Genomic DNA, 12,382 nt, shown 5'->3' with positions numbered 1-12,382 from the left:
CACAACAGTCCAAATGTTTATTGTGTAGAGTATCTTACATAAATACAGTAGGTTATGGATTAATGAACGTGAACAGGTGGGTGAAAACTGAACATGTTTCTGTATTTCATGCATGCCTTCCGTCTTAAAAGGACAGGATTCCCATTAGAGTAGAAAGCATTAAAGCAGTTCTTATCATGGCAGGATTTAAAAGCCGCTTTTGCTTTCTTTTTTTATTTATTTGCTGTTGGGTATACTTTTTCAGACTTTGAAATAGATTAATAAGCAAAAGTCCATCCAGAAATCGAGGGTCAGTCATAGCGTTCATTGTCGTGAAAGCCAGTGGAATGATTTTAGGCGGGAGATTAGTGTAAACACAGATATCGGATACGAGGCGTGTCTAAAGTGAATAAACTGGCCAAAAAATGTGGATATGGTGAAAAGATCAGATCTGTGCATTAAGACTTGCAGTGTAAACGCAGCCTTACACTTAGAATGCTTTGAGAGTGAGTAAAACATAGCCCAAATTCCATTTTTGGGTGAACTACCCCTTTAACGCATTAGATTAATACAAAACCCTTATCGTATTAATATAATTTAGTGTTTAAATTATTGAAACACATAGGTGTGTCTTTAACAATTTACGTCATGCCGTTGATATTGAGCCAGGAATTTAACACTCTTAACATAACATTATGAATGACTAATGCTTATTATTGTTAATAATAATAACATTAATGCATTATTTAATAAACATTTTTGCACTAGTAGGGGTTGGCGATATCTGGACATTTAAAATATATTGAGATATTTTTTAAACACGATAGGGATTTTGACATATCGTATATATCGATATATTGTTTATATTTAATTCTGATTCCGCCACTTTGCTTGTTTGTCTTCTCTGTGCTGTGCTCACCCCCGCTTCCTTGACTTTGTTCCCCTTCCCCTCGCGTGTTGTCTCATTGAACATGGCGACGTCTGCGATCAGACCGGAGGCTACAGAACTAGTCTAAAAAAAAACTGGTTCCATTATATGGATATACTTCGGTTTTAAAGCGTCGGGCGAACAGCAGGCAGATGTCTACTGTAGGGCCCTATGATTTCCGCGATGCAGAAAACACGGACAGAATCTCGGAATCCAGTCATAAAAACAGAATTTACAGTTTAACGCGGAATGTCACAGAATTTGTCAAATTTTGAATGAATTAATCAAAAGTAGGTCATTGCATTAATTTAAATATGAATCCTGCATGTTCTGCGTGTTAATGAATGGCGCAGAAGTGCTTCTTCATTTTATTACGCACACTGAAGCGCGCAGGATGCTCACGGTGATTTCAGCTTCTGTCGTCTCACTAAATGAGGACATAAACACATGAACATCTCCAGAACTACACTGGGAGTCACTTCATGAGCGTTTGACCAGTTGATTTGAGTAAAACTAGTGTCATATCACATCATAGACTGTAGTATCACATACACAGAACTGTAAAGGTAAACCCATCAAAATAAAAGTATTTGCCAGAAATCTATTACTAGCCTATTGTTCAGCAGAATGTACATTGCCTACTACTACTACTACTATTAAAATGAATCGAACATAATTTTAGAAATGATCACACAACATTTCTTCCATATTTTATTTTTAATAGTAAATCCCCTTTGTTAACGAAAAAGGAAGTTTGCTTAATTTTCAATAATTAAAAGATAAATTAAATGAATGTTTTATGCCTTCATTTGATAACCAGAAAAATGTAAATACACAGAATTTCAGAGGGGAAAAAACATTTCACATAAGGCTATTTTAAGAAAAAAAATTCTAAGTTGTTTTTATGCATTTAAATAATTACACATGCTAAAACACAGAATTAGAAAACAATAAAACATATGGTGAAGAATAAAATAAAACATTTCATAGGGCCCTAAACATGTAATATTTGGGATATTTGTTTTTGCAGTAGTTTTTGGGGGGTTATTTTTCCTGTAAAGAAAAATCGAGATATATATTGTATATCGAGATATAGCAAAATATATCGAGATATATTTTTTGGCCATATCGCCCAGTCCTATGCACTAGCACCAGTTACTCTGGTAGGCATTTAAAATGTATGTTTTAAAAGAAAACTGGATGATGAAGAACTGGCCTACCATCAAACTCATAGAGTTTATTATTAGAGTATATATATATATATATATATATATATATATATATATATATATTTATATATATATATATATATATATATATATATATACACACTCATAGAGAATATTATTTAAAAGCAAAACACATCACAGATCCTACTAGCTAACCAACGAGTAGTGTGCAACAGCCCACACTGGATCAGTGTTTACGGTGTGTTAATAGACCAGGGTCAGCCAGGCTTACTACTTCCATAGTGATTTACAAGGACTGCCATCCACTCAACAATTGGGCTTAAGCCCTGAATGTTTTGTCAAAAGCCACAAATCTTTTAGTTTTTTAAAAATAACTTCAACTTTGTTTCATTTCCTCTCAGACAGACTTGAGTGGCAAAAAAATGAAACGAAAGCTCTATTACCGTACATGGTGGTGGACAGTAATGCATCACGCATCACTCAGCTAACGAAGAAGAATATAAATCTTTTTCTTAATCATTGTCATAACGGGCTGGCAGGGTTATTTATTTCACCAGTGTCGTAGGGAGCTCACTGAGTAAAAGGCTGAAATTAACATTATGGACATAATTTTTTTTTTTAAAGGAACACTAACAGTAAACCTTGCCGGCCGGAGAGAGATTCAGAAGCAGCATCAGACGAACCGCGGACAAGCTAGCGAGTTAATGTTAGGTGTTATTAAGAGAAATTAGTTGCTAATAGTCTATTAACATCCCTAACATTTTTGGTGTTTTGGATTCACTACAGCTGTAGAACAAATAAATACAAAATAGGTTGTAGGCTCTACTGGGTGATTTTCTTTTTACTGAGTAGCTATCATCATCTTCCCAGATAGTGTGTAGATTTTTAGACATTCTTTTATCTCAAACAGCCTGAAAAATAGTGCATTTAGCTGACGTAAATGGGAAAAAAAGTCTCCCCAGGGGAGTATGTCCCTGGACCACCCTAGGTTTGGGCTAAGCCCCGAATGTTTACATTGTCTGGCTCCGCCCCTGCTCCAAATAATTGTGTTTTTGGATGTGAGGGAAAGTTTACCGTGTTCAGCTTCCCAAAGAACAAGAGTTACACCAACAGTGGATGCAGTTTGTTTTTCCAGGGCATAAATAATAAAAGAACCGAACAAGACCTATTAATCAAAATTTTATTTAAATTTATTTTAAATACATGTTAGGCTGAATAACATATATCTGCTCATAGGCAGATCCGCTGATAGATGCCTGCTTTCAAACACTTCTATGTGCATCGGTAAAGGGTGCGAAGTCTCATGAAACAAACAGGGAAGTGACTTAAAGGGGTCATATAATGCCCTTTTTTCAAAAGTTGATATGATTATTTAGGCTCTTAATGAAAAGTCTGTAACATAGTTTGTTTAAAATGTCTCAATGGTAGTGTAAAAAACTTTTTACCCAGTCAAAAACAGCTCTTTTCAAAACAAAGAATTCTCCTTTAATGCTAATGAGCTCTGCTGACTCCACCCCTCTCTTCCATCTGCTCTCTGAGAGACTGTTTACTTTAGCCACATTCATAGTGAAACTTGCTAATTAGCACATTATTAGGAAAGGCGATTTGCAATGATTAATTTAAATACATTATACTCACTGCTTCTGTAGGTGAGGCTAGATCATGAATGATTCGTGTGAACAAACGCATTTAAGTAGATCAAGGGTGCATTTCTTTCAGTTCCCAACGTTAGTAAATCCTCTGCGATTTCAGTCGTTCAGATGTCGGGAGTAAATGATTACTGCTATGCTGATTTATTACATCCAACAACAAAACATCTCAATCACTTAGGAGTCATGCTTGTCTGCATCTCAGATTGATGACGGCTCACTCAGGGCATGTCTGAGGTAAGACACAAGTTCAGTCTGTGCTGGACCGTGTGACGTCACACGGTCAGACGGCTCGATTTAAGAAAGGGAAAAAAGTTTTACGAGATAACAAAAAAAAAACACTTAGTGGATTTTTATCATTATAGGGTGGTTGTGTATACACTGCCAACACACATTTCAGTTCAAACAACTTGTAAAACTGCATGTAGCATTATATGACCCCTTTAAACTGCAATTCATCGACTGGCCGCTAGAGACTGGCTCCAAAAGAATGTCAGTACCATAGACATCCATGTAACTTCATAGCAGAAAAAGTGGTTTTGGTCTATATAGCTAATTTTTCCCTTCATGACAACTGTGATTGGGTAAACTTTCCCATTTTCGATTATGCAGTAGTGACGCACATCCAAGATGGCGATGGCCGGCTCCACCCACTTTGGGCTTCAAAAATGCTCTTCACAAACCTTCAGATAATGTCCCATTTTTTTTTTTTATACGTCTATGGTATTTATGTGTTGTAGCAATGAAAATGTTTTAATCACAGACATCTCTGATTGGCCATTGTGTTCATGTGCTTAACAGATGTTTTTACAAATCCACTCAACAGTGCTCAACATGTTATGGGTCAATGAGGGTATTGTCACTTTTTTTTTTTTTTTTTTTCTGTGAATACTTGGTACCTGTTGGTATTTTCAACAGCCTTATATTGGCAACAGGAGGTCGTTTAAATTGTCAGTGTTGATATTAGATTATTATTTAGAATTATTTAGACAAGTCAGGTCAGGCATGTCAAAAATACACATCGATAACATTTAAAATTTTCCCACTTGAGGGAATTGCCATGTGTTACTTAAGGTTTCCTTTTCAGTCAAAACAATTTTACACTTTTGGCAGGTTGAAAGAGTTTCCTCCAGTGTAAATTCTCATGTGAATTTTAAGGTTTCCATGTTGAGCAAAACTCACTCCACATTTATGGCATGTCTAAGGCTTATCTACAGTGTGAGTTCTCATGTGCCTATTAAGGCTTATTTTATGATTGAATCTTTGTCCACACTCCTGGCACATGAAGGGACTCTCTCCATTGTGTATTCTCATGTGGACTGTAAGGTTTCCGTGTTGAATGAAACTTTTTCCACATTGAGAGCATGTGTAAGGCTTTTCGCCAGAGTGAATTCTCATGTGTCTTTTAAAACCTATGTTACGCGTGAAACGTTTTCCACACAGCTGGCAGGAAAAAGGCTTCTCTCCATTGTGTATTCTCATGTGGATTTTAAGGTTTCCTTGTTGACAGAAACTTTTTCCACACTGAGAACATATGTAAGGATTCTCTCCGGTGTGAATTCTCATGTGAATATTCAGGTTTCCTTGTTGAGAAAAACTCTCTCCACAGTGTTGGCATGTGTAAGGCTTCTCTCCAGTGTGAGTCCTCACATGCCTGGTAAAGTTTTCTTTTAGAGTGAAACATTTTCCACACTGAGGGCATATGAAAGGCTTTTCTCCAGTGTGAATTCTTATGTGCTTGTCAAGACTTTCTTTACGAGTGAAACTTTTTTCACAGTGTTGGCAGGGAAAAGGGCTCTCCCCAGTGTGAATCCTCATGTGAACTTTAAGGTTTCCTTGTTGAGCATATCGCTTTCCACACTGAGGGCATGTGTAAAGGTTCTCTCCAGTGTGAAGTCTCATGTGAGCAGTAAGGTGTACCTTTTGAGCAAAACGGTGTCCACACTGAGGGCATGTGTAAGGCTTTTCTCCAGTGTGAACTCTCATGTGCTTGTTAAAATTTCCTTTTTGATTGAAACTTTTTCCACACTGTTCACAGGATATAGTCTTCTTTTCAGAGTGAATTCTCATGTGGTCTCCAGAGTTTCCTTGAAAACAAGTAAAACTTCTAGTCTCTTGAGCTCTATTTCGTATGGAAGTCTTTTCAGTTGAAGAGCAAGATTTTTCTCCAGTTTTGAAATCATGAAGATTTTCACATTTATCTTCCTCTCCATTTTCATGAAGTACTACTGTCTCCTCTTTTGGTGCCATAAGGTCTAAGGTGAAAACACAAATAAAAGTTTTAAGGCACAAGACAACAGATAGAAAAACATTTAGATATGTAATACATCAAGGCCAAATGGCAGAGGGATTCTGGGGAAAAATATTTGTAGGGGTGTGGTAAATGTACAGTTGTGGCTAAACGTTTTGGCAGTGACATTTTGTGTTTTGCAAAGTTTGCTGCTTAAGCTGATGTGGTGTTCATTTACATTGTTTCTAGATTATTGTGCTGAGTGTTCAGATGCATTTTAAATAATTGCTAAAAGCTTCATTGGCCAAAAAACTAACTTTTCACAAAAACTAAGTGTCACTGGTTTTTGATCCTGACACAAAATGACCAGCTAACATTGACTAATTATATCAGCAGCACATATGAAAGTGTGAATGAGTACTAGTCAGGTAAAATCAATATCAAACTAATTAGATAAGAGCAGACTGATTGCTTCAAAAAGGAGGGAAGAAGTGCTTCCAGTCATTGTGTTCTTGTTAGCAATGGTTACCTCCAAAAATACATGTGCAGCCATCATTTCTTTACATCAAAATGGCCTCCCATGCAAGGAAATTGCTACAAAAAAATATTGCACCTGAAAGAAGCTTACTTAATCATGAAGAACTTCAAAGAGAGAGTGTTTAAAAACGGTGCTCTGGGGTACGGTTCATGTGAACTCTGGTATGGTTCCCTGCTGATGTGAACGCAATCATACTAAGTCCTCAGTGCTCCTGTAGTCTACACTGAAGACATAGAGCGCCCTCTCGTGGCTGTAGACGGTAATGTTTTCTCTTGGTGCTTGGTTCTAAATAAATGTGACCAATCACAGTAGGGACACAAGTCGGTTCTGGGGCATTTTGAGTTATTCACAGAATTCTGAAAGTGTAGTCTCCCAGCTTTCCAACGATGTGCAACACATGGAAATCTGATAATATTTGGAGAAGTTGTGGCCATTTGAAGGTAGCCACTCATAAAAGCTCAAAAGGGTGAAAAATGGCCTCTAAAATCGGACCGCATACTATTAATAATAAAGGAGAATGCATTGTAAATGTCAATCATTTTTTTGTCAAAACTCTATTTGAACTTGTGCAGTGTAGATAATGTTGCAAGACACTCCTTTAAAATCTGGCCATCATTTTTAATGTTATTATTTTAAAGATTATGTAAACAAAAAGTACATATTGATGCTAATTTTATTTGTTATTTGCTGGTTTTCTACATAAAACTTGGTGAATTGATTTCATTTTTGAACAGGATTCTGTGATAACCGATGAGCTAGCTAATAACAATAGGTAGATATGGGAAGGTCTAAACATGAGATAACGTGTACGTGTTCTTAGAATGAACACAAAATGACAAACTTTGATGTTTATGGAAACTCACCCCATAAGAAACAGAAAAGTATTCTTGCAGATCTCAATGCCTCCAATGAAATAAGTCGTTCAGGCACACTTTCTCTTTGTCGAGGTCTTCTTCGTGGATGTAACCATCTCCAAAGTTTGCCCTGTGTGTCTGTTTGCCTCTAAATGTCCAATAATTTGCATGTCCTACCACTCTTTTTCCGCAGCTAAAGAATCCAGCCGTATGTTGTACATGATGTCTGGAGAAAGCTTCTGGCTACAGGACTGTCTCCCATGCAGAGAGTTCTCTTTTCTCCTCGTGTAGCATTTACAGTCAAAGTTACGGATTTTACCCATTTCTCTGTCTTTATCCCCATCAAATGTTACTATTGATATAGCCTCTGATATCTTACGGTCCAACTCGTCTGACACCAGTCCAATACATTCTTCCTCGTCTTCATCTTCGCTCAGTTGTAGATTAGGGATATTATACAGTCTTATTATGCCGCTTTCATCGTCGCTCAGATCGTCTTCAGAATCAGTGAGCGCTTGTTCATAAGCATCCGGCTTGTCGAAGAAGTACTTCAAAACATTTTGGTCTAACGGCCACGGTTCAGCTCGTCTGCGATCATCTTTGCGGTGTCCATCTTCATTGAATTTTGATATCAGCATAATAAGTAGCCACGCTTCCCTCGGAGGGCAGGGCCAATAACAAAAGAAACAAAAGCCGGCTTATCCAGTATGGAAATACACACAGACAATGACACGGCCCTACTGCGTGTTAGAATTTTTGAAAAACAAGCCGATTTCAACCTCAAAATGTATGCTTTTAAATATACCAATACTGCTATCTCAAACACGGAGAGGCTTCTTCGTGATCTCAACTAACAGATTCTGCAAAAAAAACGAAAAAAGAAAAACGCTTCATTCTCATTTTGCTCGAAAGTTGTGCTGCCGACTTGTGTCACTGGTTTCCGTGACGGGTCACAAATGCGACATTGTCCAGTGCAACTTATATGTTTTTTTCCTCCTCATGACGTATTTTTGGACTGATGCGACTTATACTCAGGTGCAACTTATAGTCTGAAAAATATGGTAATAGATATTTTTTTTGTGTAGCTTGTCAGAGAACATTGGTTCCTATGTCGCGCAACACAAACCTGACTTTTGAGTTCTTGAACGCCAGCTTTTGTTCACAGACACCACATCAGAGACATTTATCTTGGCCGCATGACCGTGACAGAGGAAACGCTGCCGGAAAAGGGGGAAGGAGCTGCTGTCTAATGTTCAGTCACTGGACAACAAACTCTGTGAACTGCGGACATGCATCTTATACCAGCGAGAAACAAGGGACTGCTGCATTATTTGCCTCACAGAAACCTGGATGTCTGAAGAGGTTCCAGACTTGAAGCCATCAAGCTTACATATTTCTTCTTGCACTCGGACAGAACAAAAGAGTTCACAGGGAAAATCAGAGGTGGGGGATGAGAGGAACCTAAACTATTAAATCCTTCTGTTCCCCTGATCTGGAATTTCATGTGCTTCTGTGTCGACCATTCTGGCTACTGAGGGAATTTGCAGTGATCATTATCACAGCTGTTTACATTCCTCCTCAAGCCAACACAGACCAGACATTCAAGGAACTGTATGGGAATATAAGTGAGCAGGAAACCGCATACCCAGATGTGACAATTATTGTTACGGGGAATTTTTAAAAAGCCAACTTCAGAACAATAGCTCAAAAATTTTCTTAACACATCACCATCAACACGCGTGGTGATCATGTGCAGGATTACTGCTACTCTCCTTTCCAGGATGCCTAAAAAATCTATCCCCTAACCACCTTTTGGCAAATTGGATCACTCCTCCATTCTGCTCCTGCCTGCTTATAGGCAGAAACTGAAATGCCCTCAGGACAATTCAGTGCTGGTCGGACCAATTAGACGCTATACTACAGGACTGTTTTGATCACGTGGACTGGGACATGTTCTGAGCAATGACTGATGATGTCATTGAGGCATACTCAGAAACTGTAATGTGTTTCATCAGGAAGTGTGTAGATGATGTAGGTGCCGACAAAAACAATCTGCATCTACCCCAACCAAAAACCGTAGATTATCAGCGATGTTCAAGCAGCCTTGTCTGCATGGACATCTGGTTTAAATCCTGAAACCCTGAAGATCACCAGCAAGCAAGTTATGATCTCAGGAAATCAATTAAAGCCACCAAACAACAATATAAAAACAAATTTAAAGAACAATTCAACACCATAAATGCAAGAAGCATGTGGCAGGGAATCAATAACATCACAGATTTAAAAGGGAATAAACCAGCTACTGTGAACATTGCCACCTCTCAGGAAGACTTCTCCACAGCATCTGATCCTATACTAGCCGACTGAGGGATACATTTTTCCCCTCAGGCTATAAGACTAATGAACAGTCAGAACTAATACACCCTACAAGCATACTTCCACAACATGGTATGCCACACCATCCATTGCACATCCATGAAATTTTGCGTATCCAGCTCATGTATATTCTGTTGCACCTTCACATATATGAATCTATGTCTACATAATGCAGAATGTGTACATACATACTGTGTGTAATTGTGTATTCCTAACTGTAAGTATGTCTAATAGGACACAGTGTGTACTGAGTATATGTTTGTGTATTTTGCACATCGTAATCTGTATAAGTCTGTATGTCTAAATGTAAATAGCTTATCCACTGTCTGGAGCACGCTCTCAAGAATTTTACTCACCAAGGCACGTGCTGTGGTGATGTGACAGTAAAAGTGATTTGATTTTGATTTGAGAACCATTACTTAAATGCTGCTCCATCTGAAAGCAGGTGAAAGGAGATTTACTACTAATCACAGAACTAGCTATACTGACAAGATGTGCATAACAATCGCATTCGATTAATCGAGCAGTCCTATTTGGAACCCTCAAATGAAGTTACAGTGCTCTGCATGTTTACCAATTTGTAAATATTACTGTGCTGCCCTGGAGTTATACAGTATTTTGCCTTTGTTTTACTTTCCATTAAAATCTGCCATGTTTAAATTACAGTATAACTTAACTGTGTACTTTCATACATCTGTCAGCACTTCATTAGGCAAACAAATTAGATTGTGATCTAACAAACTGCTCCATATAACAAAGCACTGTCTAGATAACTTGGCAACAATAATTAAAAATTATATATCTTTAATTTTGTTTTTAGCTATTTATAATGCATTATTCACTCAATGATGCGTACTTCTGCACATTTAAGGACTTGAATTTTGTGAAAACGAATCACACATTAAATCAGTAACTGCTCACAATTAAATAATTTTCCTACCTTTTCTTGTAACTCGATAAAATCCATCGCAATGAAAGTCACCAGAAATGTTTGATTCACAAAGAATTTGAGAATTATTCCTGTTGGCGTTCAAATCAATACGCAAGTCGTTCTTATAGGTTAAGCTATTTTCATTCAAATCGATTTAATACTTTAATGTTAGCCAACATTGCAAATAAATTGGTTGCAAAATTGATATCCATGCACATTTAACGTTTTACCTGGTTGTTAAGCTTATGGGGTTGAACAATATAACAAGATGCTTAGAAATTACAACCATTTTTATACACTGTCACCCCATTTTCAGTGACTCAAATGTAATTGGACAAATAAATATAATCAAATAAAATATTCATTTTGTTTTGAATCTTTTGCAGGCAATGACTGCCTTAAGTCTGGAAATCATGGATATCACCAGAGACTGAGTTTCATTCCTTCCTTGTGATACTTTGCCAGGCCTTCATCAGTTGTAGTTTGCCAGGCAGACATCAGCTATAGTTTGTTTCTGCCTTTAATCTTGTCCTTTAGGAAGTGAAATGTGATATTTGGGTTGAGAGCAGGATACTGACTTGGCCAGTGCCAAATATTCCACTTTTACCTTCAAAAACTCCCGAGTTGCTTTTGCTGCATGATTTGAGTCATTGTCCACTTGTACTATGAAGCGCTGTCCAATCAACTGTGCTGCATTTGGAAATCTGGTAAGAGAGTATATCCCTATACACTTCAGAATTCTTCCAGCTGCTTCTGTCCTCTGTCACATCACTAAACACCATTGACTCCCATTGCTCCACCATGTTTCACAGATATGTTGAATAATTTGGATCATGAGCTGTTCAAAGTCTTTTCCATACTTTTTTCTTCCCATTGTTCTGGTACAGGTTGATCTTAATTCCAAAGAAAGCTTTTCCTAAAGTGGCTTTTTTAATGTTTTTTCTCAAAGTCTAATGTGGCCTTTTTTGCACCTTGTGGTGAACCCACTGTATTTTCTCTGGTAAGGTCTTCTCTTTATTATAGACTTCGTCAGTGAAGTTTACCTCCTGGAGAGTGTTCTTCTTTTGGCTGAATGCTGTGAAAGGGTTTTTTTCTTTACCATGAACAGGATTCTCAGATCATCCACCACTGTTGTCCTCTGTGGATGTCCAGGCCTTTTTATGTTGCTGAGAGATCTCTAGTTTTTTTCTTAGAATGTACCAAACTGTTGATTTGGCCACTCTGAATGTTCCTGCTATCTCTCTGATGAATTTTGTTTTTACTTATATGGAGAGATCCTTTGACTGCATGATGTGGGTTCAGAGCAACAGCTTCCAAATCCAAATGGCACACTTAGAATCAACTCTCGGGGCCCTCGATTATCAAGAGTGTGTAGAAAATGTTATATATTTTGTCTTACAAATAAAATGTAAAATGTGTGCAAGTACTAAAAAATAAAATAAAAAAATGTGCGTACGTGGTTCTTACGCACACCAGTAAGCAATCATTGTTGATAAATTTTTAAGCACCATGCTTGTTCAAGCTCATGGTCATTTGCATTAAAACATGCATAAACAATACATGGTGACGACACTTCCCTTTATAAATTACTTGAATGTATAATGTCCTCACCGAAATCATACCAAAGAAAGCGGTACTGACAGAGAAGCAATTCAGCCAAAACAATTCAAGGTTTTTATTTAGCACAGTGGCTAAATTAACAAGTAA

At 37.5% G+C, this 12,382-nt stretch overlaps 1 protein-coding gene and 1 pseudogene across 1 annotated transcript in view; one reads left to right on the top strand and one right to left on the bottom strand.

Annotated features, from left to right (window-relative positions):
• LOC127955913 (NACHT, LRR and PYD domains-containing protein 12) overlaps nt 1–12,382 on the top strand; it is a 389,353-nt gene that overhangs the window by 200,277 nt on the left and 176,694 nt on the right. The window lies entirely within an intron of this gene.
• On the bottom strand, nt 2,349–7,507 carry LOC127956004 (gastrula zinc finger protein XlCGF8.2DB-like; annotated as a pseudogene).

The sequence above is a fragment of the Carassius gibelio genome, chromosome B4, assembly GCF_023724105.1.
Source record: "Carassius gibelio isolate Cgi1373 ecotype wild population from Czech Republic chromosome B4, carGib1.2-hapl.c, whole genome shotgun sequence".
Classification (NCBI taxonomy): Eukaryota; Metazoa; Chordata; class Actinopteri; order Cypriniformes; family Cyprinidae; genus Carassius; species Carassius gibelio.
Note: the sequence above shows the minus strand (reverse complement) of the source record. Positions and strands in the feature narration are given on the sequence as shown.